General features: G+C 44.1%; 1 pseudogene; it reads left to right on the forward strand.

The window, feature by feature from the left end:
• LOC136449434 (uncharacterized) overlaps positions 1-25,133 on the forward strand; it is a 31,314-nt pseudogene that overhangs the window by 5,556 nt on the left and 625 nt on the right.

Consider the following 25,133-nt stretch of genomic DNA (forward strand, 5'->3'; position numbering starts at 1 on the left):
ATATCGATACATGATATTTTAATTCTGAAAATGGCAGCATTATCATGTTAAGATCTTGCCGATGGATTATTGTTTTGGTATCTCAACCATAATCAAGGCAAGAGTGGTTGGCGATTGTGCGATATTTACTGAAGTGCGTGAATCAAGATGAGATTTGATTGGATTTGATAGCAAATCAAGTTTTGGCTTGGAGAGTGAGTTACGGTAATCGGGCAAAGGCAAGCGTTATCTGGAGTAAATTTCGGAGCATTAATGGTTTTATACTCCGAAATTGGGGGGCATGTGTTGACACCGTTTTTTGCACGTGTCAAAATAATCGGAGTGGACTAATCGGCAAGGGGAGAGTTATTGAATACTTTGATAGCCAATGAAAGCCAGTTTGTAAAGATGGTTGCCGATAGCTGGTGATGGTCGATGTAAAGGTTGATTTGGACTCGGGCGTTGCCGATGAGGTTGGAGGTGTTATTGTCGATGCCGATGAAGGAAGACTTGAAGACTACTGCCGATGAAACAGGGAGTATGCCGATGAAGGAAGACTTGAAGACTACTGCCGATGAAACAGGGAGTATGCCGATGAAGGAAGACTTGAAGACTACTGCCGATGAAATAGGGAGTATGCCGATGGGAAGGAGGACAGTGAGATTTCCATCGTAATTGAGGCGGACAGGGAAATAGATAGGAGTTGATTTCCTTTTCTGTATTTGTTAGGTTATGATTCATGTAAGAGTCACGTGTTTCCTTAGATATGGGATTGGTGTCCTAGTTGTGTTTGGTTGTGTCTCTTTAGATCAGGGTATAAATATGGAGTAAGGGGCAATGTAATAGAGATATATCAATCAATATCAAAACCAACTTTTACTCCTATTTGCATCTACTTACTTTTCGGCGACTTCGTCAATTTGCATATTTTTCCTTTTTTACGAGTTCTCATTGATTCGGCGAGCTGCATCGCTTCAGTGCGACCTTCGGCGATTCTCGAGTTCCGCGTGAGCACCTCTTGGCCGTGACTTCCGGGCGTATCGCTGTTGTCAGGACCAAAGTGTTCGTATCTTCATCCTTGTCGATTAGCAGGTCAAATCGACTGGCACGCTTTGGATATCGATTCGGGTATTAGCCCTTTGTGCATGCAGATCACTTTTGCATGTCGATTAGATGTGTTGATGCAAAAGTGATCTGCAAACACAAAGGGCTAATACCCGAATCGATATCCAAAGCGTGCCAGTCGATTTGACCTGCTAATCGACAAGGATGAAGATACGAACACTTTGGTCCTGACAACAGCGATACGCCCGGAAGTCACGGCCAAGAGGTGCTCACGCGGAACTCGAGAATCGCCGAAGGTCGCACTGAAGCGATGCAGCTCGCCGAATCAATGAGAACTCATAAAAAAGGAAAAATATGCAAATTGACGAAGTCGCCGAAAAGTAAGTAGATGCAAATAGGAGTAAAAGTTGGTTTTGATATTGATTGATATATCTCTATTACATTGCCCCTTACTCCATATTTATACCCTGATCTAAAGAGACACAACCAAACACAACTAGGACACCAATCCCATATCTAAGGAAACACGTGACTCTTACATGAATCATAACCTAACAAATACAGAAAAGGAAATCAACTCCTATCTATTTCCCTGTCCGCCTCAATTACGATGGAAATCTCACTGTCCTCCTTCCCATCGGCATACTCCCTATTTCATCGGCAGTAGTCTTCAAGTCTTCCTTCATCGGCATACTCCCTGTTTCATCGGCAGTAGTCTTCAAGTCTTCCTTCATCGGCATACTCCCTGTTTCATCGGCAGTAGTCTTCAAGTCTTTCTTCATCGGCATCGACAATAACACCTCCAACCTCATCGGCAACGCCCGAGTCCAAATCAACCTTTACATCGACCATCACCAGCTATCGGCAACCATCTTTACAAACTGGCTTTCATTGGCTATCAAAGTATTCAATAACTCTCCCCTTGCCGATTAGTCCACTCCGATTATTTTGACACGTGCAAAAAACGGTGTCAACACATGCCCCCCAATTTCGGAGTATAAAACCATTAATGCTCCGAAATTTACTCCAGATAACGCTTGCCTTTGCCCGATTACCGTAACTCACTCTCCAAGCCAAAACTTGATTTGCTATCAAATCCAATCAAATCTCATCTTGATTCACGCACTTCAGTAAATATCGCACAATCGCCAACCACTCTTGCCTTGATTATGGTTGAGATACCAAAACAATAACCCATCGGCAAGATCTTAACATGATAATGCTGCCATTTTCAGAATTAAAATATCATGTATCGATATCCCTTCCAAGTCATGATTACTTGTTATCAACTCATCTGTACAATCCCCTGATTATCGCGCGAACAGTTACCATATCCCTCTGAACCGCCTTGACCTATATGCGCGCGACATAGAGATAAGTCCAAAATACCCTTATTCTGGGCGGCTTATAAATAGATTTCTCCGGAACCCTCATTTTCTATCTTCAGCCTCCAATCCTTGGCATTCTCTCTCTCCAGCGGCGACTCCGACGAACAACCGCGTGACCTCAACCAACAAGAACCCTTCTCCGGCGCTAACTTCAAGTTTCCGGCTCGTACCTCCACCTTCCTCAAGACAATGGCCATCAATTTCGACGTCCCCGCGGTTCGCTCCACTTCCATTACCTTTTACTTTGATCTTTTTGCAAATTCATTCAGTTGGTGATTTTTTCTTTCTTCTGTCTTCTGGATTCCATAACCTTAGGAACTGCGCAACAAATTAATTATCCCAACCGATCAGCCGCACGTCCAATGCCTTGGACCAATAGGCAACCCAGATCCAACCGATCTGATCAACGCAGAGGTTAACAAAATCCCCTTTAGAGCCCAAAATTTCTCTCTGAATTTGTGGAAAGACACATTCCGATCTTGGCCCAAAACCACCAAAGGGTGGAAAGATTGGTATTTGAGGGTTAATAGATCGATGCAAGTATACTGGACAGAACGAAGGTTAGACCAATGTATCAGGCTCTCTATTGCCGATATGCAGAAAAATGAATCAATGATAATTGCAGCTGCTTATTTCTGGTCAGACACGACCAATACTTTTATGTTTGGACATGGCCCAGCTACTCCTACCCTTGCCGATGTCCACATGCTTACTGGCTTGGACATCTCAACTGCCGATGAAGGCTCCATCTATGGTAGAAAGCCTGAATATAGAGTGAATACCCGTAACATCGGCGGTTGGACAGGATATATTCAAGAATACCAGAAAACCGGGACACTTAGCCAGAGGGAACATGCCACATTCCTGAATATGTGGTTAGAAAAATTTATCTTCTGTGGTCGATCAGTAGGACCAACCAACGCCTTCCTCCCTGCAGCTGAACTTTTGGCTAATGGCGTAAGGTTTCCTCTTGGCCGATACCTTCTGAGCTCCACTTATCATCTTCTTCACCAAGTGTCTCAGAAACTTTTGCTTGGCGAACCCATCGGCAACCTGGGAGGCCCGTGGTGGTTTATCAACATGTGGCTGAATGCCCATATGCACAAACGTTTGCAATGGGACTTTTTTGCTCAACAATTCCCACGAGAAATTGCTGAAGATTATGTGCTCGGGGATGATGAATCGGCAACACGCTCACCCCTCAATTTTGGTGAAGCCATAATTGTCCTTCCTGGAACAGAAGCCAACGAAGACCAAATCGGCAGATTCTTTCAAAGCTTCTACAATGGTCTTTCTCGTGATCATAGGGCCTGGGTGCCTTATATCGACGAAGAAAACAGATTCCCCCTTCTTTTCAACTTTGCCGATGACACTCTGAATCAAGATAATGAGCTCATGATGGCTATCATCACTCCCAGGGCAATTCCAGTAAACACATTCGGCAGCGGGAAAAACACCAACATTACATATGAATTTTACAACCCATCGGCAGTATCCCGCCAATTGGCTTTTGGGCAACTGCCAATCAAACTCTGCTTTGCCGATGTGATCAAACCCAGGGAAACAATCACCTACGGAACAGACTGGAACAAGGTAGTACAACTCTCTCCTGATGCCGATACTACAGATGTTGATATATCCACCTGGACACCAATATCTTTCATCACCGAGTCATACAAGCAATGGTGGCGAGAGTGGAAAGAGCAACTGTTTGCAACTTCTGCTCACACATATCGGCACATGATCGACCCTGAATATGCCATCCCTGACGACGCGGTAAGTTTCCTTTAACTCCCTTTTGCTTTTCCCTTCATTTATCAGTAACTGATTCTCTTGTAACAGGTTAACAACCCAGCACCATCGGTGAGCAAAAGTGGGAAACCCTTCAATCTCCGGCCTGTTTCCCCAACATCGCCGATCGGCTACAACGCTCCCACCTTAGCCGCTTTGACCCACCAGAAGATTCGTACCAAGACCATCACTTCTAAGTCCAAATTGGCTACATCCAGGGCTACTCCATCGGCCGCTGCTACAACCTTGGTCAAAGCCTTTAAGGTAACAACCTTGTTTATTTTCACTTATGCCGATCACAAACTGTATTAACTTTAATCATCAGGGGGTAAGAGCTGCTACTGGATCGTCATCGACAATTCCGCCGATATCAAGCACCACTTCTTTCGATAAACCTTCAGAGGTAGCTTCTTGACTTTACATTTCATCTGTTAAATATCATATCTTACACTTGTTTTGCAGCAACAATTGGGTACATCGGCAAACGTACCAGATGCCCAAGCTTCACAACCAACAAGTGTCGATGCCCCCCAGCCAATCGTTGCCGATGTCCAAGCAAAGCGCAAAGCTTTAACAGATACTGAAGCACAGCCAAAACGACAAAGGTCTATGCCGATCCCTACATCTGCCCCAATGTCATCGGTCATCATACCTCAAGAACCCACCACCGATGAAGTCATAGAGGATATCCCATCGGCAAGCTCAGCCGATCCTCCACACGACATACTCCAGGTTGCTTCCTCCAGTCAAGCACAGGAAATTGCCTTGAAACAGGTAAATCAATCAGCCTATCTGATTTTACAATACTCATACTTACCCCTAACTGATCTCCTTTTCTCTCTCTCAGGAACAAGATTCCCCGAACAGCCTATTTTCCTTTGCCATTGACATTTCTGACGATGATGGAGAGGAGACAAGTTCTTCCCTTGCACTGGGAACAATATCGACAGAGACTAAATCCAAGTTGGAAACCCTCCTGAACTTGCTACAGCAAGGTACCGCCCAACTGGTAGATGACTCGGACCCCGCAAAAACAATTTTCAAAACAATTCGCGGCCAGGTCCCTGCCGATGTTGAAGAAGTACTCTTCCCAGCAGCTCACTTAGAAAGCCGCCAACTGCAATATCAACGGGCTGCTCAGCGCATTGCCGATAGAGCAGCTCAAGCTCAACTTAAAGAAGAGATGCTACAACTGAAACAAATCGCTGATGAGAAGCACAAGGGCATCGTCAACTTGCAGACTTCGGGTGCTGCACTTAAGCAGAAAATCTTGGATCTATCGGCAAGGAAGGCAGCTCTATTGGCTGAATTGAAAGAAATCGATGCAGCCTTAACTCATGCTCAACAAGAAGAAAGCCAGCTACCCAATGCCGTCAAAGCCCTTCAGCAAGAAAGAGATATCCAAGCTCGCAAGGCTTTAGCCATGAAGAAAAAACTCAAGCCTGTGGAGGGTACTGCCGATGACGATATCAAAGAAATGGAGGAAGCCGACCAGATTCGCCTGCGTGCGATATTAGCTATCCAATCCTTGTTGAACGTGTAATCTTATTTATCGTATCGGCACTTTATGAGACATTGACATCCTTGCATAATTCTAGCCGATAGTACTGTTATCGGCACTTGTACTTTTATACATCTATCCAGATACTAGGGTAATATTTCTTTAAATATTTTCCATTTAACGCTCTGGGAAACACAACCCCTTCGAGGGTTTCTAAAATATATGCATTACCAGGAACAGACTGATTTATCCGATATGGACCTTCCCAATTGGGAGACCACTTTCCAAACTTTGAACTTTTAGTCCCAATCGGTAAAATCAATTTCCAGACCAGATCTCCATCGGCAAACTCTTTTACTTTCACCTTCTTGTCATACCATCTAGCTACTCTTTTCTTATTTTCTTCGATACTAACTAAAGCCCTTAACCGATGACCCGCCACATCTTCCAACTCATCCTTCATAAGAGTATTATAATCATCGGCTGTCAGCTGATTTTGAGAATGTATTCGTCTAGAGCCAACCTTAATTTCCCAAGGCAATACTGCATCGTGTCCATATACTAACTGATAAGGCGTTACTTTGGTTGCACCATGATATGACATCCGATATGACCACAAGGCTTCATTTAATACTGTATGCCACCTCCTAGGATTTTCTTCAATTTTGCGCTTAATGAGTTTGATGATCCCTTTGTTAGAAGCCTCAGCTTGACCATTAGCTTGAGCATAATATGGAGAAGAATTTAAAATTTTAATTCCCATACCTACAGCAAACTCATCAAATTCTCCTGATGTAAACATAGTGCCCTGATCGGTAGTGATAGTCTGAGGAATACCAAATCGGTAAACAATATGCTCTTTCACAAAATCAATCATATTGACCGATGTCACCTTTTTTAAAGGAATTGCCTCAACCCACTTTGTGAAATAATCGGTAGCAACCAGAATAAATTTATGTCCTTTACTCGATGGCGGATAAATCTGACCAATGAGATCAATAGCCCATCCCCGGAACGGCCATGGTTTGATTATAGGATTCATAGCCGATGCAGGCGCTCTTTGAATATTACCAAACTTTTGACACCCCTGGCATCCCTTAAAATATTTAAAACAATCTTCAAGAATAGTCGGCTAATAGTACCCATTCCTTCTGATCATCCATTTCATCTTGAAAGCCGATTGATGTGCCCCACATACTCCTTCATGAATTTCACCCATCAAGCTTTTCGATTCATCATTGCTAACACATCTGAGTAAAACTCCATCTATAGTTCGATAATATAATTCATCATCGAGGAGCACATATTTGGTAGCTTGGAACCTTATACGTCTCTCAACCTTTCTACATGGATCCTTTAAATAATCGACAATCTCTTTCCTCCAGTCATCGGTATCAACTGCCGATGTTAGCACTTCCTGAATAGGCTGATACCCTGAAGCATGCTGAGCTAGTCGATTAGCTTCCTCATTATGCAATCGAGAGATATGTTCAAGACGAAAATCTCTAAATCCTTTTAACAATTGCAAACATCTTTCATAATACGAAATCAAAGCTTCACTTCGGCATTCATAAATTCCAGCCAATTGATTTATAACTAGCATAGAATCACCAAAGATTTCAACAACATCGGCACGTATCTCCTTTAGCAATTCTAACCCTTTTATCAAGGCTTGGTATTCAGCTTGATTGTTTGTCGCTGTGTAGCAACAATCGGCAATGAAAACTCATACTTCTTTCCTTGAGGTGAAATTAACACAATGCCGATACCTACCCCTTCACCACACGTGGATCCATCGAAGAAAAGTGTCCAGGGAGCAATCCCCAGAGAATCCACCGTATTACAATGCTGAGTGACAAAATCAGCCATCACTTGCCCTTTAACTGCCTTAGTTGATTTGTAGCGTAGTTCAAATTCTGATAATGCTAAAATCCATTTGCCGATTCTACCACTTAATATCGGCATCGACAGCATATACTTGACCACATCGTCTTTGCATATGACCGTACATTCGGCAGATAACAAATAATGCCTTAATTTGACACAAGAAAAGTATAAACACAGACATAATTTTTCGATGGCCGAATACCTCGTCTCAGCATCCACTAATCTTCTGCTCAAATAATAAATAACACGCTCCTTCCCTTCAAATTCTTGAATAAGAGCTGAACCGATAACTGTATCATCAGCTGACAAATACAACCTGAAAGGCTTCCCATGTTGAGGTGGAACTAGCACTGGAGGATTTGATAAATATTTCTTAATTTCATCAAGGGCTAATTGCTGTTCAACTCCCCATACAAATTCCTGATCAGCTTTCAATTTAAGTAGTGGGCTGAAAGCCTTGATCTTACCCAACAGATTAGATATGAATCTTCTAATGAAATTAATCTTACCGATCAAAGATTGCAATTCAGTCTTATTGGCAGGAGCAATCACCTTGTTAATTGCATCAATAGACTTCCTACTGATTTCAATGCCCCGTTGATGCACCATAAAACCCAAGAATTGTCCTGCCGATACACCGAATGCACATTTATTAGGATTCATCTTCAATCCATGCTTCCTTGTGCACTCCAGTATCTTTCGCAGATCGGCTAAATGTGCTGTGATATCTCCAGACTTAATCACTACATCATCAATGTAGATCTCCACTAATGTGCCGATGTACTCATGAAAAATAAAGTTCATAGCCCTTTGATAAGTAGCACCGGCATTTTTCAAACCAAACGTCATGACTATCCACTCTAACAACCCCACATGTCCTGGACATCTGAAAGCAGTCTTGGGAATATCTTCCTCAGCCATGAATATTTGATTGTAACCTGCATTACCATCCATGAAGCTGATAATTTGATGTCCAGCCGCAGCATCAATCAACAAATCAGCAATCGGCATTGGATAGCCATCCATCGGTGTGGCTTTGTTGAGATTCCTGAAATCAATATAAACACGAAGTTTTCCATTTTTCTTATAAACAGGAACCACATTAGAGATCCACTCTGCGTATCGACATTGCCGAATAAACTTTGCTTCAATTAATTTAGTTATTTCGGCCTTAATGTCAGGAAGTACATTAGGGTTGCATCGGCGCGCTGGCTGCTGATGTGGCCGAAATCCAGATTTGATAGGTAACCGATGTTCAACTATCGATCGGTCTAATCCAGGCATCTCAGTATAATCCCAAGCAAAACAATCTTTATATTCTTTTAACAAATCTGTTATTCGCTGCTTACACTTGGAATCTAACTTAGCACTAATAAAAGTAGGTCTTGACCTATTACCATCACCGATATCTACTTCTACTAAATCATCTGCCGATGTGAACCCTTGACCTAATTTTCCATCATCGGCAAACCTATCCATTAAAACTCCTCTTCAGAACCGACTGCTTGGATCGGTGGAATTTCATAATCAGCAACTCTAAGGAACTCTTTTTCCCAAGCTTCTCCTGATATGCATTTAGTTCGCTCATAAGTATCTGATTCTGCCGATGCGATGATATAAGAAGAATCACCAGGGACGACCTCAATCTTATCCCCAATCCACTGTACGAGGCATTGATGCATTGTAGAAGGAACACAACAATTAGCATGAATCCAATCCCTCCCTAGAAGCAGATTATATGCACCCTTGCCATTGATAACAAAGAACGTCGTTGGCAAGGTTTTGCTGCCGATGGTCAATTCAACGCACACTGCCCCTTTAGCCGGTGACACATTGCCTTCAAAATCTTTCAACATCATATCGGTTTTGGTCAAGTCTTGATCTCCCTTACCAAGTTTCCGATACATCACGTAAGGCATAATATTAATCGCAGCCCCTCCATCAATAAGTACCTTAGACACAGGCTGCCCATCAACTCTGCCCTTCACAAATAAAGCCTTAAGATGCTGTCTCTCGTCATCGGTAGGTTTCTCAAAAACAGCCATCATTGGATCTAGTGTTAGCTGAGCTACTTGATCAGAGAGAACAACTTCTTCCTCATTATCAGATAGTGCCAGAAACTCCATCGGCAACATGAATACCATATTAACATCTGCCGATGGACCCTTATTTTTGTGTTTTACCTGCCACTGCTGATGACCAGGCCTTTCATTGGAGGAATTTTCCTCCTGGTATAAATCCTCCTGACGCTCACGTTGCATCCTCCTTCTCTGCGTCTTTGTCAGACCCTCTGGGCACCATCGAGGAAACTTGGTTTTCCAAACCGGCTGATAACAAGTCCTAGTTGGTTCTACACGACGTATATTAGGGTCCCTGTAGAATATTTCCTCATCGGGAACTCTTGCGTTTGCCATCTCCTCAAGCTCCTCTTGATTCCTTGGAAAATATCCAGCGCGTTTACCAAGCCTCTCATGTACACTAAGTCTGCCCCCCAGCCGATCATGCACTGATGCTCTGCCTCTGATCGGCTCGTTGATAGACAAACCCTGATTACCACGTTGAAACCTCCTTTCTGAACGATTGACTCCGTAATAACCATTACACTCAGGGCAATTTTCAACAGTTGGCAATTTAATACCTTCTTCCCAGCAATGGATGAAAAACGGACATCTCCAATGATCTTTATGTCGATTCCATTCTTCCTGACGTCTCATTTCTTGCTGTTGCCGATATCGGTCATTACGTTGACGCCAACCCTCCTGCTGCCTTCGATGAGTAATCACAATGCCAGGTCGAGGAGGATTTTTGGAACTACTGCTTTCTCCTAGCAAACCCTTACTCTTTGCATCATCGGTAGTTATCCGATGTTGGGGGTCTACTGACGCGTTTTTCTCAGCAGCCTCTGACGTCAATACCTTGGTCTTTCCTTTGGCATCCAACATATTTGCTGGAAAAGGGTGTTGATCAATTTTCATCGGCTTCTGGGTCTTGGAAGTACCAAACTTAATTCTCCCAGATTCAATAGCCGATTGTAACTGTTGCCTGAATACCTTGCACTCATTTGTACTGTGTGAAGTTGCATTGTGCCATTTGCAGTACAAAATCTTCTTCAACTCTTCTGCCGATGGGATCACATGATTAGGTGACAGCTTAATTTGGCCCTCTTGAAGCAGAAGATCAAATATTTTATCGGCCTTGGTGATATCAAAGGTAAACTTTTCTGGCTCTTTTTGACCAAAGGGACACGATATCGGCTTTTTATTCTTAACCCACTCAGCTAAGCCGATAATTGGTTCTTCATCAGAGTCAGAATCTCCTACTTCTTCAACAAATGATACCTTTTTACTCCAGTTCTTTTTTGATTCAAAAACCTTAGTATCTTGATCAGAGATCCTTTGCACAAGATGACTGAGACTTTCAAACTCCTGAGAAGCATATCTGTCCTTAAGATGTGGCAATAACCCTTGGAAAGCCAGATCGGCAAGCTGCCGATCATCCAACACCAGGCTGTAGCACTTATTTTTTACATCTCGTAGCCTTTGCACAAAGCTCTCTACCGATTCATCATTACGCTGTCTCAATTTTACTAAATCGGTAAGCTTCTTTTCATGGATTCCAGCAAAGAAATACTTATGGAATTGTTTTTCTAGATCAACCCAAGTAATAATAGAATTTGGTGGTAATGAAATGAACCATGTAAATGCTGATCCAGACAAAGATGATGAAAATAATCGAACTCTTAATTCATCTCTGTTAGCTGCCTCTCCACATTGAATAATGAAGCGATTGACATGTTCCATTGTTGATGTATCATCTTGCCCAGAGAATTTAGTGAAATCCGGTACCTTGTACCGATTTGGGAGAGGAATTAAATCGTATGCAGGAGGGTATGGAGTTCGATAAGAATAAGTATTGACTTTGGGCTTTATCCCAAACTGATCCTTCACAATTTCTGCTATCTTATCGGCCCAAAAAGCATCAGCCTCCTGCTGACGAACTGGTTGAATTTCTATAGGAGGTGCCTGCTGACATCTCTCCACATATCTTTGTGGCCCACGATCTCCAGCAATCGGCATATTTGCCGTTACTTGTGGTCCATTAGCCTGTTGGAAAGGATTCATCGGCTGGGCTGCCGATGCTTGATTCTGGAAACCAGCTTGCATATGACCTTGTTGAATCCCTGCAACCTGCTGATTTCGCTGAACTGTATGTTGAACAGGTAACTGTCCTGACCAATCATTATTAGAACTCATCGGTACAAAACTTACCGATGGCTGGTAATTTGCTGATATTGTTGGATAATTATAACTGGTTTGAGGCATGAACTGAACCCCAGTTTGACTCACAGCAGGGGCTTTCTGCTGCATCGGCAGTAAGCTCGCCGATGGACTTGAATTGAATGTTTGAACCATAGGCATCTGGAAACCTCCTGGAGTTGGTTGCACAGAAGTAGTTGCGGCATATTGAGGCACTTGAGCCATCGGCGAAACGGCCGATGATATAGGCGCTCTTCCTACTGCATCAGACACTTGAGGTAATCTAGGATTGAAAGCAGAGGACTCTGGAGGCATGCCATATCCCCACCAATTAGTAGGAATCTGGCTATTCTGAGACACAGGGCCTGACATAGCTGATGCCGACAGATCTGTATTAAGCTGAACTCGCCCTCCTGGTAGTACCTGATCTGATTGTATCGGTGTAGATTGAATATTAGGTGAGCCTGCCAATACTGGAGGGGAAGTAACTTCTGTACCCACAACGGCCGAAGGAGCCGATGGAGTTTTGACAGATGCCGGCTCTGGTTGATGATAGGCAGGCCCAACGTAATGCGGTGCCGCTTGTCCTTCTTTGAGAGTTCGAACCACAGCATTATGAACAGTATTGGACAGCACATTGGAATGATTAATCAAAGCATGATTTACTGCAGAATTAACCATCTCTTGAAGTTTACCAGGATTGGAGTCAAAGGTAACCTGCCGAGGCAACGGCAAATCTTGCTTCTGGATGACTTGTCCACTCTTGTTCAAGCTAAACGATCTCAGACAAAGCTGCTTGTATTCTTCTACAGCCTTTTCCATAGCCTGCCTCTGTTCTTCCTTGAGATCTTCTTTTGATACTGCGATAATGTTCCCTGGATCGATCTCGGAATTGAACATATTGATTGATTTGTCCCACTGGGCGTGCCAAAAGATGTGTTGATGCAAAAGTGATCTGCAAACACAAAGGGCTAATACCCGAATCGATATCCAAAGCGTGCCAGTCGATTTGACCTGCTAATCGACAAGGATGAAGATACGAACACTTTGGTCCTGACAACAGCGATACGCCCGGAAGTCACGGCCAAGAGGTGCTCACGCGGAACTCGAGAATCGCCGAAGGTCGCACTGAAGCGATGCAGCTCGCCGAATCAATGAGAACTCGTAAAAAAGGAAAAATTTGCAAATTGACAAAGTCGCCGAAAAGTAAGTAGATGCAAATAGGAGTAAAAGTTGGTTTTGATATTGATTGATATATCTCTATTACATTGCCCCTTACTCCATATTTATACCCTGATCTAAAGAGACACAACCAAACACAACTAGGACACCAATCCCATATCTAAGGAAACACGTGACTCTTACATGAATCATAACCTAACAAATACAGAAAAGGAAATCAACTCCTATCTATTTCCCTGTCCGCCTCAATTACGATGGAAATCTCACTGTCCTCCTTCCCATCGGCATACTCCCTATTTCATCGGCAGTAGTCTTCAAGTCTTCCTTCATCGGCATACTCCCTGTTTCATCGGCAGTAGTCTTCAAGTCTTCCTTCATCGGCATACTCCCTGTTTCATCGGCAGTAGTAGTCTTTAAGTCTTCCTTCATCGGCATACTCCCTGTTTCATCGGCAGTAGTCTTTAAGTCTTCCTTCATCGGCATCGACAATAACACCTCCAACCTCATCGGCAACGCCCGAGTCCAAATCAACCTTTACATCGACCATCACCAGCTATCGGCAACCATCTTTACAAACTGGCTTTCATTGGCTATCAAAGTATTCAATAACTCTCCCCTTGCCGATTAGTCCACTCCGATTATTTTGACACGTGCAAAAAACGGTGTCAACAGGTATGCATGCTCATATTGGGTATAGAATATTATAAGTACATGTCTTGTGTGAATAGAATGTTTATATCAAGTAACTCTTTGACAGCTGAGAACTGTATTCTTAAGTGTTGGATACTATGCTTTTAATTAATATTTTGTATGATTGTATCCTTGTTTGCACCCTTGGGTTGCTCGTTATTTACGTATTTTTTTAGCTAAGTTTTACTCTAAGCTAAAAAAAAAACTTAGCTAAATTTTTTTAGCTAAGTTTTACTCACTCATCCTCAGAAGGGCAGGCCTGGTGCAGTGGTGAGAGCTGTCTCACTGAGTCACCAGGTCGTGGGTTTGAAGCAGCCTCTCCGCAGATTTTGTGGGGGAAAGGCTTGTCTCGGTTTATCCCTTCCCCAGACCCCACTCATGTGGGAGCCTCCGGCACTGGGTCTGTCCTTTTTTTTACTCACTCATCCGAATGGCGGGCCTGGTGCAAGCGGTAGAGTCGTACCGCCTGTGACCAGAAGGTCCCGGGTTCGAGTCGCGGTCTCCTCGCATTGCACAGGCGAGGGTAAGGCTTGCCACTAACACCCTTCCCCAGGCCCCGCACAGAGCGGGAGCTCTCTGCACTGGGTACACCCTTTTGCTCACTCATCCCATGAGACTAAAGCATATGGAACTTTCGCAAATGAAAAAAAGCATCTGGAACTTACTAGTTAATGGCTTGTGATGGGTTATACCAGTATAAGAAGTTTTACATTTGGTAAAGTAAGTGGTTGCAAATCAATCATTAGGTAATCACTGCATGTGGCATTTTTATTATCAGTTTTCTCAGGGCTCTCTTTTACAAATTCTGAACTGGTTATGAAATTGAACTAATGAGTGCTTGCATTGGTGCCTTGATGGTAACTGGTTCTTTACTGAATGGAACACGTCCACTGTCCTATATTCAGGGTGGAGCGGACTTTGGCTGGATCTATCTTTTTTGTGACTTTGAGTGCAGTTGATGAGACATATATGTTCACAAATAGATCTACCAGTTTTTAATGTGATGTTCCTAGACTGGATTGTCCTGAAATAAATTGATTTAACTGGGATTACCAATACCTGCAAACCTTGGTACTTTACTACTTTAGATAAACTTTGCAGCTGAATAGAGAGTGAGCATGTGTACTAATGCTTGGAAATTATATTTCAGCATTGGTTTTCGTTTGACTTTGCGTGGCATAATTTTTTCCCTATGTTTGTGCTCGTTTATACATTAAAAGCTAAAATGCGACAGCATCAAATATTCTCTTTAATATCATGTGACAGTACGAATGTGAAAAGCATATCTATTTGTTAAACAAACTGCTTGTCATTTTCTTACCTAATCCAGAAGTATTTGTATCCATCCTTTGTTTTCTACCCCAATTTCAAACATTGCCTTTGTTTCTCTCAATTGCATTGATATTTTACTTTTCACACAGGCCATTCAAATCACTTGACCCCATTGCAACTTGAAAGTCTGCTAACTGAAGAGCCAACATCACGATTTTGGCTGGTAATTTCTTTACATGTTTTTTAATCGAATTCTAATATCATTATCTCCCAAATTTCCAGTAAATTCCTACCCCCTTTATTATTTGGTCAAGGCTTGTAGCCTGTAGGTACCTACAATTGTTACAAATGTGTCACTCATCTTATGGAATGGAAGGATTAGGAGCCTAAGAAGAATTTGATATGGTTTGATGGCAACCAGTTGAATTCCTTGCCCAACTGCGCAACTAAATTTAGAGACTATAACTTTAGTGCATATGATTAAAAATATAGTTTGTCTACTTTGACAGCCACAGTATCAAAATCTGACCACCTTAAGAAGTTTGGAGTCTTCTCATTTTCTTTTGGTTAGTGAGGGAACTTGTAGGAGTTCCTTTTTTTAAGAATTACCCAGAAGTTTCTTGCCCATAAAGTTAGGTGTGTGTTTTAATTTCCCTGGTTCTTTGATGACTGGATATTTTTATTTCAATGCAAACAGGTAGAATTCCAAACTTCATTTTCATCAAAATGTATACAAGCAAGCAGCGTTCTGCCTGAACTTTCTATTATGTAAGTATTTATTGAAATTTCTGATTGTTTACTACCTTGTGGAGTTTCCATTCTGTGCTGTAAGGTAGTATTAAGATCCTACAAGGCTACAACAAAATCTCATTGCCATGATGGGGGTTTGAGACTCAACTGAAAGCATTAAATTTTCCGTGTCATTCTTTCTTGCAGTTACACGGCACTAACCATTATTTGCTCTTGAAATACACTATTTAACTGATCTATGCTTCCCAATCAATATCTCCAAGTTAGTTTAAGAAACTATTCAGAGTACTTTCCTTTTGTCCTGAACATAGCATGGCTCATGTTTTTCTATTAATTGCATTTTCACATTCTATTAATGCAGGTACTCCAACAAGAACATCTCTTTTGGAATAATTGACCTTGGGCATTTCCCAAATGCTGCAGCAAAATTTGGGATATCCATGTGGGGTAATATTTTTTGGCTTCATTTATCTGCTTCATTGTTTACTCTTATCTGTTTGGGTTGGAGATTTGGAGTGCTTGCGTTTCAGTCTTATATGCTCTATTAACTCTTGACTTGATTTCTTTGAACAGATCATCTTCCCACTTACATATTGTTTGACAAGGTGACTGAAGTTTCTCGGTTTCCAGAAATCACAAGTGAATCAAAAGTATTTGTGCCAAAAGTTACTAAGGTTATTTTCATCACCTTTTGTTTTTATGGTTTATCATATTTCCCTTTTTATGGATCGACCTACATGAGTTTACATTACTTCTGACGTTTTGATCAACATGTCCTTTGGTAAGGGTTAATGCTACTTGAAAATTATACAACTATATGCCTAAGTGTAAATATATTAGTTTTCATATATGTTATTTGAAGAGCTTAAGGGTCCATTTGGTTTTGAACACCTAGGGATGGGATGGTCATGTCCCTAGTTTTTGGGGTGGGGTGATTGAAAGGTCCTAATATGGCTAGAGGAGAGTGAATAGCCTATTTAAAAATCTACAAATCAACTAGAGCAATTTGATTAGTATAACAAATAGCGAAAATGCAAAGTTGCTCTAGCTCTACAAGGGTTGCAAACCACCTATCCGACAATTCTAGTTGCTATGATAACTAAACACACAATTTGCTATGTCACTACTCACTAAGAGCTCTCACACTTGCTACACTAAAGAGCTCCACTAGATGAACTTAAACTACAAAGCAAGCTCTCAATTCTAGCTACACTAAAGAGCTGCAAGAATATAAATGAGTGAGTAGGGTGATTATACCGCCGTGTAGAGGAGTGAATCAATCACAAGATGAATACTAAATCAATCACCGGGAGAATACCAAAGGGCAAGATGCAACCAATTTTCTCCCGAGGTTCACGTGCTTGCCAACACGCTACGTCCCCGTTTTGTCGACCAACACTTGGTGGTTCGGCGGCTAAGAAGTGTTGCACGAACCTCGTCCACACAATTGTATACCGCAAGAACCTACCCACAAGTGAGTTAACTCAATGACACGAGCAATCAATTAGGGTTACCTTTCGGCGCTCCGCCGGGGAAGGCACAAGTCCCCTCACAATCACCGAAGATGGCCACGAACAATCACCAACTCGTGCCAATCCTCCTCCGCTGCACCAAGCCGTCTAGGTGATGGCAACTACCAAGAGCAACAAGCGAATCCCGCAACGAAACACGAGCACCAAGTGCCTCTAGATGCAAACACTCAAGCAATGCACCTGGATTCTCTCCCAATCTCACAAAGATAATGAATCAATGATGGAGATGAGTGTGAGGGCTTTGGCTAAGCTCACAACGTTGCTATGTCAATGCATATGGCCAAGAGAGTGAGCTTGAGCCGGCCATGGAGCTTAAATAGGAGCCCCCACGAAATAGAGCCGTTGGCTCAGTCCACTGAAAAACGGGGCGACCGGACGCGCCGGTCAGATTGACCGGACGTAGGACCCCAGCGTCTGGTCGCGCGATACACGCCACGTGTCCCCTGCTTCAAACCCTGATCGCCCGATCTCAACGGTCATCAATACATTTAAGTTGTGACCGGACGCAGGACCCCAGCGTCCGGTCATTTCTAGTAAGGTTCTACTCGTGATCGGACGTGTCCGGTCACCACCGATCGGATTCACTCAGCGTTCGGTCATTCTCCCTCTTCTCTGTGCGTCGCCACATCAGCATGACCGGTCGCTGAACAGTGTTCAGCCTGCGTTCGGTCACCAGAGTCTGGTCAAGAGACCGAGGGCGGCCTTCACTGTGCGCCACTGACCGGACCCAGACCCCAGCGTCCGGTCACTGCGTGACCAGCGTCCAGTGCGCTCTGTGTAACCCTGTCTTTTTCTGTACGGGCGGACACTCTGCCGGTGGAGTTTCGAACCCTTGCTCCCAAGTGCTAAACACAATGTGAATCACCTTTGTGCATGTGTGTTAGTATATTTTCACAAACATTTTCAAGGATGTTAGCACTCCGCTAGATTCTAAATGAATATGCAATGAGTTAGAGCATCTAGTGACATTTTGATAACCGCATTTCGATATGAGTTTCACTCCTCTTAATAGTACAGCTATCAATCCTAAATGTGATTACACTCTCTAAGTGTCTTGATCACTAAACCTAAAAAGCTTCCTATCAATTTCACCTTTGCCTTGAGCCTTTTTGTTTTTCTTTCTCCTTTTCTAAGTCCAAGCATTTGATCATCACCATGCCATCACCATCATTATGTCATGATCTTCATATGCTTAATCACTTGGAGTAGTGTTACCTATCTCATAATCACTTTGATAAACTATGTTAGCACTTAAGGTTTCATCAATTCACCAAAACCAAACTAGAGCTTTCAGTGATCCAAATAGCTTGTTTGGTTCTAGGGACAGAATCATCATTGTTTCTTGTTTGGTTGAGGGAGTGAAGAGGGACACAAACAAGAAGCTGTCAACCAATGGTTGGCACTGTCGGTGTGTGGCCCAAGTGTTAGTGGAGCATAGCATCTCCATGGGGTGCTCGAATCTCCATGGGCACCGCCACCACGCCCAACTTGGCTCCACCGCACCCCCACCAAACTATCTCCATGGGCATCTTCTTCATGTAGCTTGGCGGCCATGGTCACGGCAGATCGGTGCCCATGCTCGGCTCCTCTCTGTTTGGTCACCCCTGTTAGGCTCCTCCCGCTTCGACCACCCTGCTTGCTTCCTCCCTCTTCGTCCGCCCCTACTCAGCTCTGACCAGGCCCTGCTTGGCTCCTCCTAGATCAACGCCCCCGCTCAACTCCGGCTGCCTTGGCATTGCTGTTTCTACGCAGGGCACGGTGGGGCCTGCGTCGAGTGCAGTGGGGGGCGCGTGGTGGGGCATGTAGTGTCACGGTGCCGCGTCCGGCGTGCACGGAGGAGGAAGAAGGACCGAAGTAGGCAGAAGAAGAAACATGAACGGAGCAATAACTGGTGTCGGGAGGGGACAAGATGGTTCGACCAATTCTGAGGGACGCCTGGGGACGACATGTTAGGAGAATATACCCTCCAACTCCGAGGGATGGTTCCATTCCACATGTTCCAAAACCAAACACTCTGTCTCGTGTCAGAGTACACAAGAAGCAGGGTGGCAAGGAAGAGCGCCGCTACTGTTGGGCGTCCGACAACAGCTACTATGGCGACGACGTCTGCTTAGATAACAGGGTAGCGACTCTGTTAGTGCATCCTAGGCTTAGACACTTAAGGCGGTTGATCACCGTTTGTAACAGCGTTGTCTGTTGGCATATAAATCGCCCTGTAACCGACGGAAGTCGGCATCGAACAATTGAACTCTGAACTCTCTGAAAACCAACTCTGAATAAACTTTGTTCCCGTCCTCTGCTGTTCTTGCTGTTCTTCCCACTCCTGCCTCTTCAAACTCCATTCTATCTCTAGTTATCCGTCCGAATCTCAGTAGATTCGTGACAATTGGTATCAAAGCCGTCGTGATTCTCCTCCTTGATCGCGCTCGTAATTCCAGACGACAGGAATTCGGGTTCCGCTTCGGTGTTGAACTCGTGATTTCAGAGGTCCGTGTCTTGGTTGAGCGGGTCGGTGGTGATCGCGGGTTGTCACGCTGGTTGGTTGATCCTCATCCTGGCGCCGAAGAAGAAACCCACCAAGTTCCAGCAGGAGATGGCCAAGTTAGTAGAGGAACTCTCGTCCCAGTTCGACAAGATGTTGAAGCAGTTCGCTGGGGTTTCAGGCGATGATGCAGAATTCGTTGGACTCGCTCAACTCCATGGGGGCGTGGCAGGCGACCGCCGACCAGGCGTTCGGACGATTTGCAGTCAGCGGGTGGAGGGTGCCTCTTCTTCTCTGGAGGCCGTCACGAAGCGGGTTGATCTCGCCGCGTCGCGTATGGACTCGTTGGAGGCGCGGCTGGACGATGGCTCCCGCAACCGCACCGCTGCTTCACCCTCCACCAGGGTCGAGGCCGATTGGACCTCAACCTTGCTTCCGGATCGTCCTCGTGCTCACCTGCGAGGGACGGGGAGCGGCCCTAAGGGGCACGGCGAACACTGTCGGCGGGATTCTCGGACCCGGCCGCAGGACTTCGGCAAGGGTACGTTTGTGAATCCACCTCCTGTCATTACAGTTGATGATGTTGCACCTGCAAACTGTCGTTCTCCTTTCCCGAAAATGGAGTTTCCGAAATTTGATGGAGATTTTCCTCGCCTTTGGCGGGATCAATGCGAGGTATTCTTCGAGGTGTACGCGGTGCATCCATCTCTGAAGATGCGATTTGCTACCCTGAATTTCAAAGGAGTTGCTGCATCTTGGCTGCAAGCGATTCAGAGAAATGGGCGCATCACTGATTGGGATAAGCTCTGTGATCTCGTGATGAGCAAGTTTGACAGCAATCAGTACCAACTCTTGCTGAAACGATTTGACAAATTGAAGCAGAAGGACTCGGTGGAGGAATATCAGCTCGAGTTTGAGAAGCTTGCCCAGGGTCTTTTGCTGTACAATGATGCCTATGATGACACTTATTTCGTGACTTGTTTTGTGGATGGTCTTAAGGAGGAGATTTGTTCAGTCATAGCCCTGCATCGGCCACCAGATGTTGACACGGCCAGTGCGTTGGCTTTGCTTCAAGAAGAAGAGATTGCTAGAAGCAAGAGCAAGTTTGGGGGTTACCCACGTGGCCATGTCAGGATGGGCTATGAAAAGACCAAGACATCTGAAGTTGAGAAAGGGAAGGGTGAGGGCCACAGTAAAGAATCTGAAGATAAGTTGGCTGCTCTGAAGGAGGCAAGGAGAAAGAATGGCTTGTGTTTCAAATGTGGAGCCAAGTGGGGTCATAATCACAAATGTGCTACTCAGATACCCCTGCATGTCTTGGAGGAAATTTTGGATGCACTGGAGCCAACAGATGATAGTGACTCTGATGGGCCTGAACAAATGGAGGATGAAGTTATAGCAACTGTATCTCAATCTAGCTCTTTGGATTCTATCAGAAGGAGGACAATGAGAATCTGTGGTCACATTGGCAAAGTGAATGTACTCATTTTGGTGGATTCAGGTAGTGTGGGGTCATTCATCAGTGATAAGTTAGCTGCTCAACTTCAAGTGAAGACTGTACCTTGCCCTCCTGTCCAGTTAATGGCTGCTGATGGTAGTCCTATGGTGTGTGATCAGAGGATACCAAATTTACAGTGGACTGCACAGAACCATACATTTGTCACTGCTGTGGGTGTCATTCCACTTAGGTGTTTTGACATGATTGTGGGGGCTGATTGGCTTGAGGAGCATAGTCCCATGTGGGTTCATTGGGGCAAGAAAATCACGAGGTTCACTGCTGCTGGGAAAAGAGTGACTCTATTGGGTTTGAATCAAGAGTTAGTTCAGTGTCCAGGGGTCTCTAACAAAGCTCTGAGAGGCTTACTTAACAGACAGGCTGTGACCCATTGTATTCAGCTTAGGATTGATTTATCTCAGTCTGTGAGGTTTCATGAGACTCTGGCTGCTGCTAGCATTTCTGAGCAAGGAATTCATCAGTCAGTAGAACAGTTGTTGGATCAGTTTGCTGACATCTTTCAGACTCCTACTCTTCCTCCACAAAGACCCTTTGATCACAGGATACCACTGTTGCCTGGTGCTCAACCAGTCAATGTCAGAGCTTATAGATACTCACCTGCCCAGAAAGATGAAATTGAGAAGCAACTGTCTGAAATGTTGCAGAATGGTATTATTAGGCCCAGTGAAAGCCCTTATGCCTCCCCAGTGTTGCTGGTCAGAAAAAAGGATGGCACATGGCGGTTTTGTGTTGACTACAGGCACTTAAATGCTCAGACAGTGAAAAACAAACATCCCATGCCTATTGTGGAAGAGTTGATTGATGAACTAGCTGGAGCACAGTGGTTCTCCAAACTTGATTTTAGAGCTGGGTATCATCAGCTGTGTATTCACCCTGATGACACTCATAAGACAGCTTTTAAAACACATAGTGGGCTGTATGAGTTCTTGGTCATGGCTTTTGGGCTTACAAATGCACCAGCAACTTTTCAAGGAATCATGAATCACATATTTGCTCATCTTCTAAGAAAAAGAGTCATCATTTTCATGGATGATATTTTGGTCTACTCAGCTACATTGGATGAGCATTTGGCACTACTGCAGCAAGTATTCCAGGTTATCAGAGAACACCAGTTTTTCTTGAAAAGATCCAAATGCTTCTTTGCTCAAAAGGAAGTGGAGTATCTTGGTCACTGCATATCTGGGGTTGGTGTAGCCACTGAGCCATCCAAGATTGTTGCTGTGCAGGAGTGGCCTAGACCCCAGAACCTGAAAGAGTTAAGAGGCTTCTTGGGATTGACTGGTTACTACAGGAAGTTTATCAAGCACTATGGCATGATCAGTAAACCCCTATCTGATTTGCTTAAGAAGGCTAGTCCTTTTGTTTGGACATCAGTGACTGAGGGAGCCTTCAACCAACTGAAATCTGCCTTAACTCAGGCACCAGTGTTAGCTATACCTGATTTCCAGAAGCAATTTGTTTTGGAAACTGATGCCAGTGACACAGGTTTTGGGGCTGTTCTGATGCAGGAGGGACATCCAGTGGCCTATCTAAGTAAACCTGTGTGTGCCAAAAACCAAGCATTGTGTACATACGAAAAGGAGTGCATGGCCATGATTATGGCAGTTGAAAAATGGAGAGCATATTTACAGCATCAAGAATTCATTATCAAGACTGATCATAGAAGTTTATTACATCTGTCTGACCAAAGGGTAACAACAAAGCTTCAGCAAAAGGCTCTCTTGAAGCTCATGGATCTACAATTCAAAATACAGTACAAAAAAGGTACTAGTAACCAAGCAGCTGACTCATTGTCCAGGTGTTCTTCTCATCTCACAGTTACAGCTGTTGCTATTTCCAACCCTGAGTGGTTAGCCAGAGTCAAAGAAGGGTACTCTGATGATCCTGTTGCAGTTAAGTTTTTGAAGGAATTATCTGACAATCCTGCTGCAACCAGCTCCTTTTCCTTGCATGATGGTATTGTGAGACATAAAGGGAGAGTTTGGCTGGGAAATAATAAGTTGGCTCAGCAGCATGTAGTTCAGGCTATGCACAGCAGTGCTGTGGGAGGTCATTCTGGAGTCCAGGCTACATATTATAGGATCAGGCAGCTCTTTACTTGGCCTGGAATGAAGAGTACCATTTGTGAATTCATCAAATCTTGTGCTATATGTCAACAAGCCAAGGTGGAGCACACCAAGCCTGCTGGATTACTTCAGCCCTTACCTGTTCCACAGCAAGCCTGGAAAGTGGTATCCATGGATTTTGTGGAGGGGTTGCCCAAGTCTTCAAGGTTTGATACTATTTTGGTGGTGATTGATAAGTACACTAAGTATGGCCATTTCATTCCACTAGCTCATCCTTTTACTGCACTACAAGTAGCTCAGGCCTAGCATGTTTACATGTTACATGGGCTACCTGAAAGCATTATATCTGTCAGGGACAAGATATTTACTAGTGCCTTTTGGAGAGATTTGTTCAAACTCACTGATACACAATTACTGATGAGCTCTTCTTATCACCCTCAAACTGATGGTCAGACTGAGAGATTGAACCAATGCTTAGAGGGCTTTCTTAGATGCAGTGTTCATTCCTGCCCCAAACAATGGGCCAAGTGGTTACCCTTAGCTGAATTCTGGTACAATACATCTTATCATTCAGCTCTGGGTAGGTCTCCTTTTGAGGTACTCTATGGGCATTCTCCTAGGCCACTTTGGCATCACCAATGAAGTTCACACTCATGCCCCTGATCTGGAGCAATGGCTAGTAGAAAGGAATTTGCTGCAGGATGTGATTCAGCACAATCTGTTGAGAGCTCAACATAGAATGAAACATTATGCTGATTTGCAGCGTTCAGAGAAGGAATTTGTTGTTGGAGATATGGTTTATTTGAAGCTTCAACCTTACATTCAGTCCTCAGTAGCTCCAAGGAGTAATCTGAAGCTGAGCTTTCGGTACTATGGTCCTTTCAAGGTGATAGCCCGTGTGGGTGCAGTGCCGTTTACTGTTGCCAGATGATTGCAGGATTCATCCTGTAGTACACATCTCCCAGCTCAAGCGCCATATTCCTGCTTCAGCCTCTGTGGATGATGATATCAGTGCTATACCTGATGATCCTACAGCCAGTGTTCAACCTGTTCACTTTCTGGACTCTCGGATGGTGAAGAAGGGAGCTTCACATTTATCTCAGATCAAAGTACAGTGGTCAGGCCTGCCGGTCTCCTTGACTGCCTGGGAGGAAGCTTCTGATCTACGTCGTCGCTTTCCAACTTGTGCAGCTTGGGGGCAAGCTGCCTTTCGAGGAGAGGGCAATGCCAGAGTACACAAAAAGCGGGCGGCAAGGAAGAGCGCCGCTACTGTTGGGCGTCCGACAACAGCTACTACGGCGACGACGTCTGCTCAGATAACGGGGTAGCGACTCCGTTAGTCATCCGAGGCTTAGACACTTAAGGCGGTTAATCACCATTTGTAACAGCGTTGTCTGTTGGCGTATAAATCGCCCTGTAACCGACGGAGTCGGCATCAAACAATTGAACTCTGAACTCTCTGAAAACCAACTCTGAATAAACTCTGTTCCCGTCCTCTGCTGTTCTTGCTGTTCTTCCCACTCCTGCCTACTATTGGTGTGGCTGGTTATTCTAATTGGCGGATAAGAGATAACCATGATCCTGTAATGGAAAAGGTAGCTGGGAGATAAGTTAGTTTGGATAGTGGGGTTAAGGAAACACAAAAGCAATAGGTGGAAGTTAAGTAATGAATTATTGCCTACCTAATAACCTAAAGAATGGCGTGTAAGAAGACAACAAGAAATACCGTTTGACACTCCAGTTCACTTTCATTTTAGTTTCGATATTACATCTGAG

This window comes from Miscanthus floridulus, chromosome 5 (genome assembly GCF_019320115.1).
Source record: "Miscanthus floridulus cultivar M001 chromosome 5, ASM1932011v1, whole genome shotgun sequence".
Classification (NCBI taxonomy): domain Eukaryota; kingdom Viridiplantae; phylum Streptophyta; class Magnoliopsida; order Poales; family Poaceae; genus Miscanthus; species Miscanthus floridulus.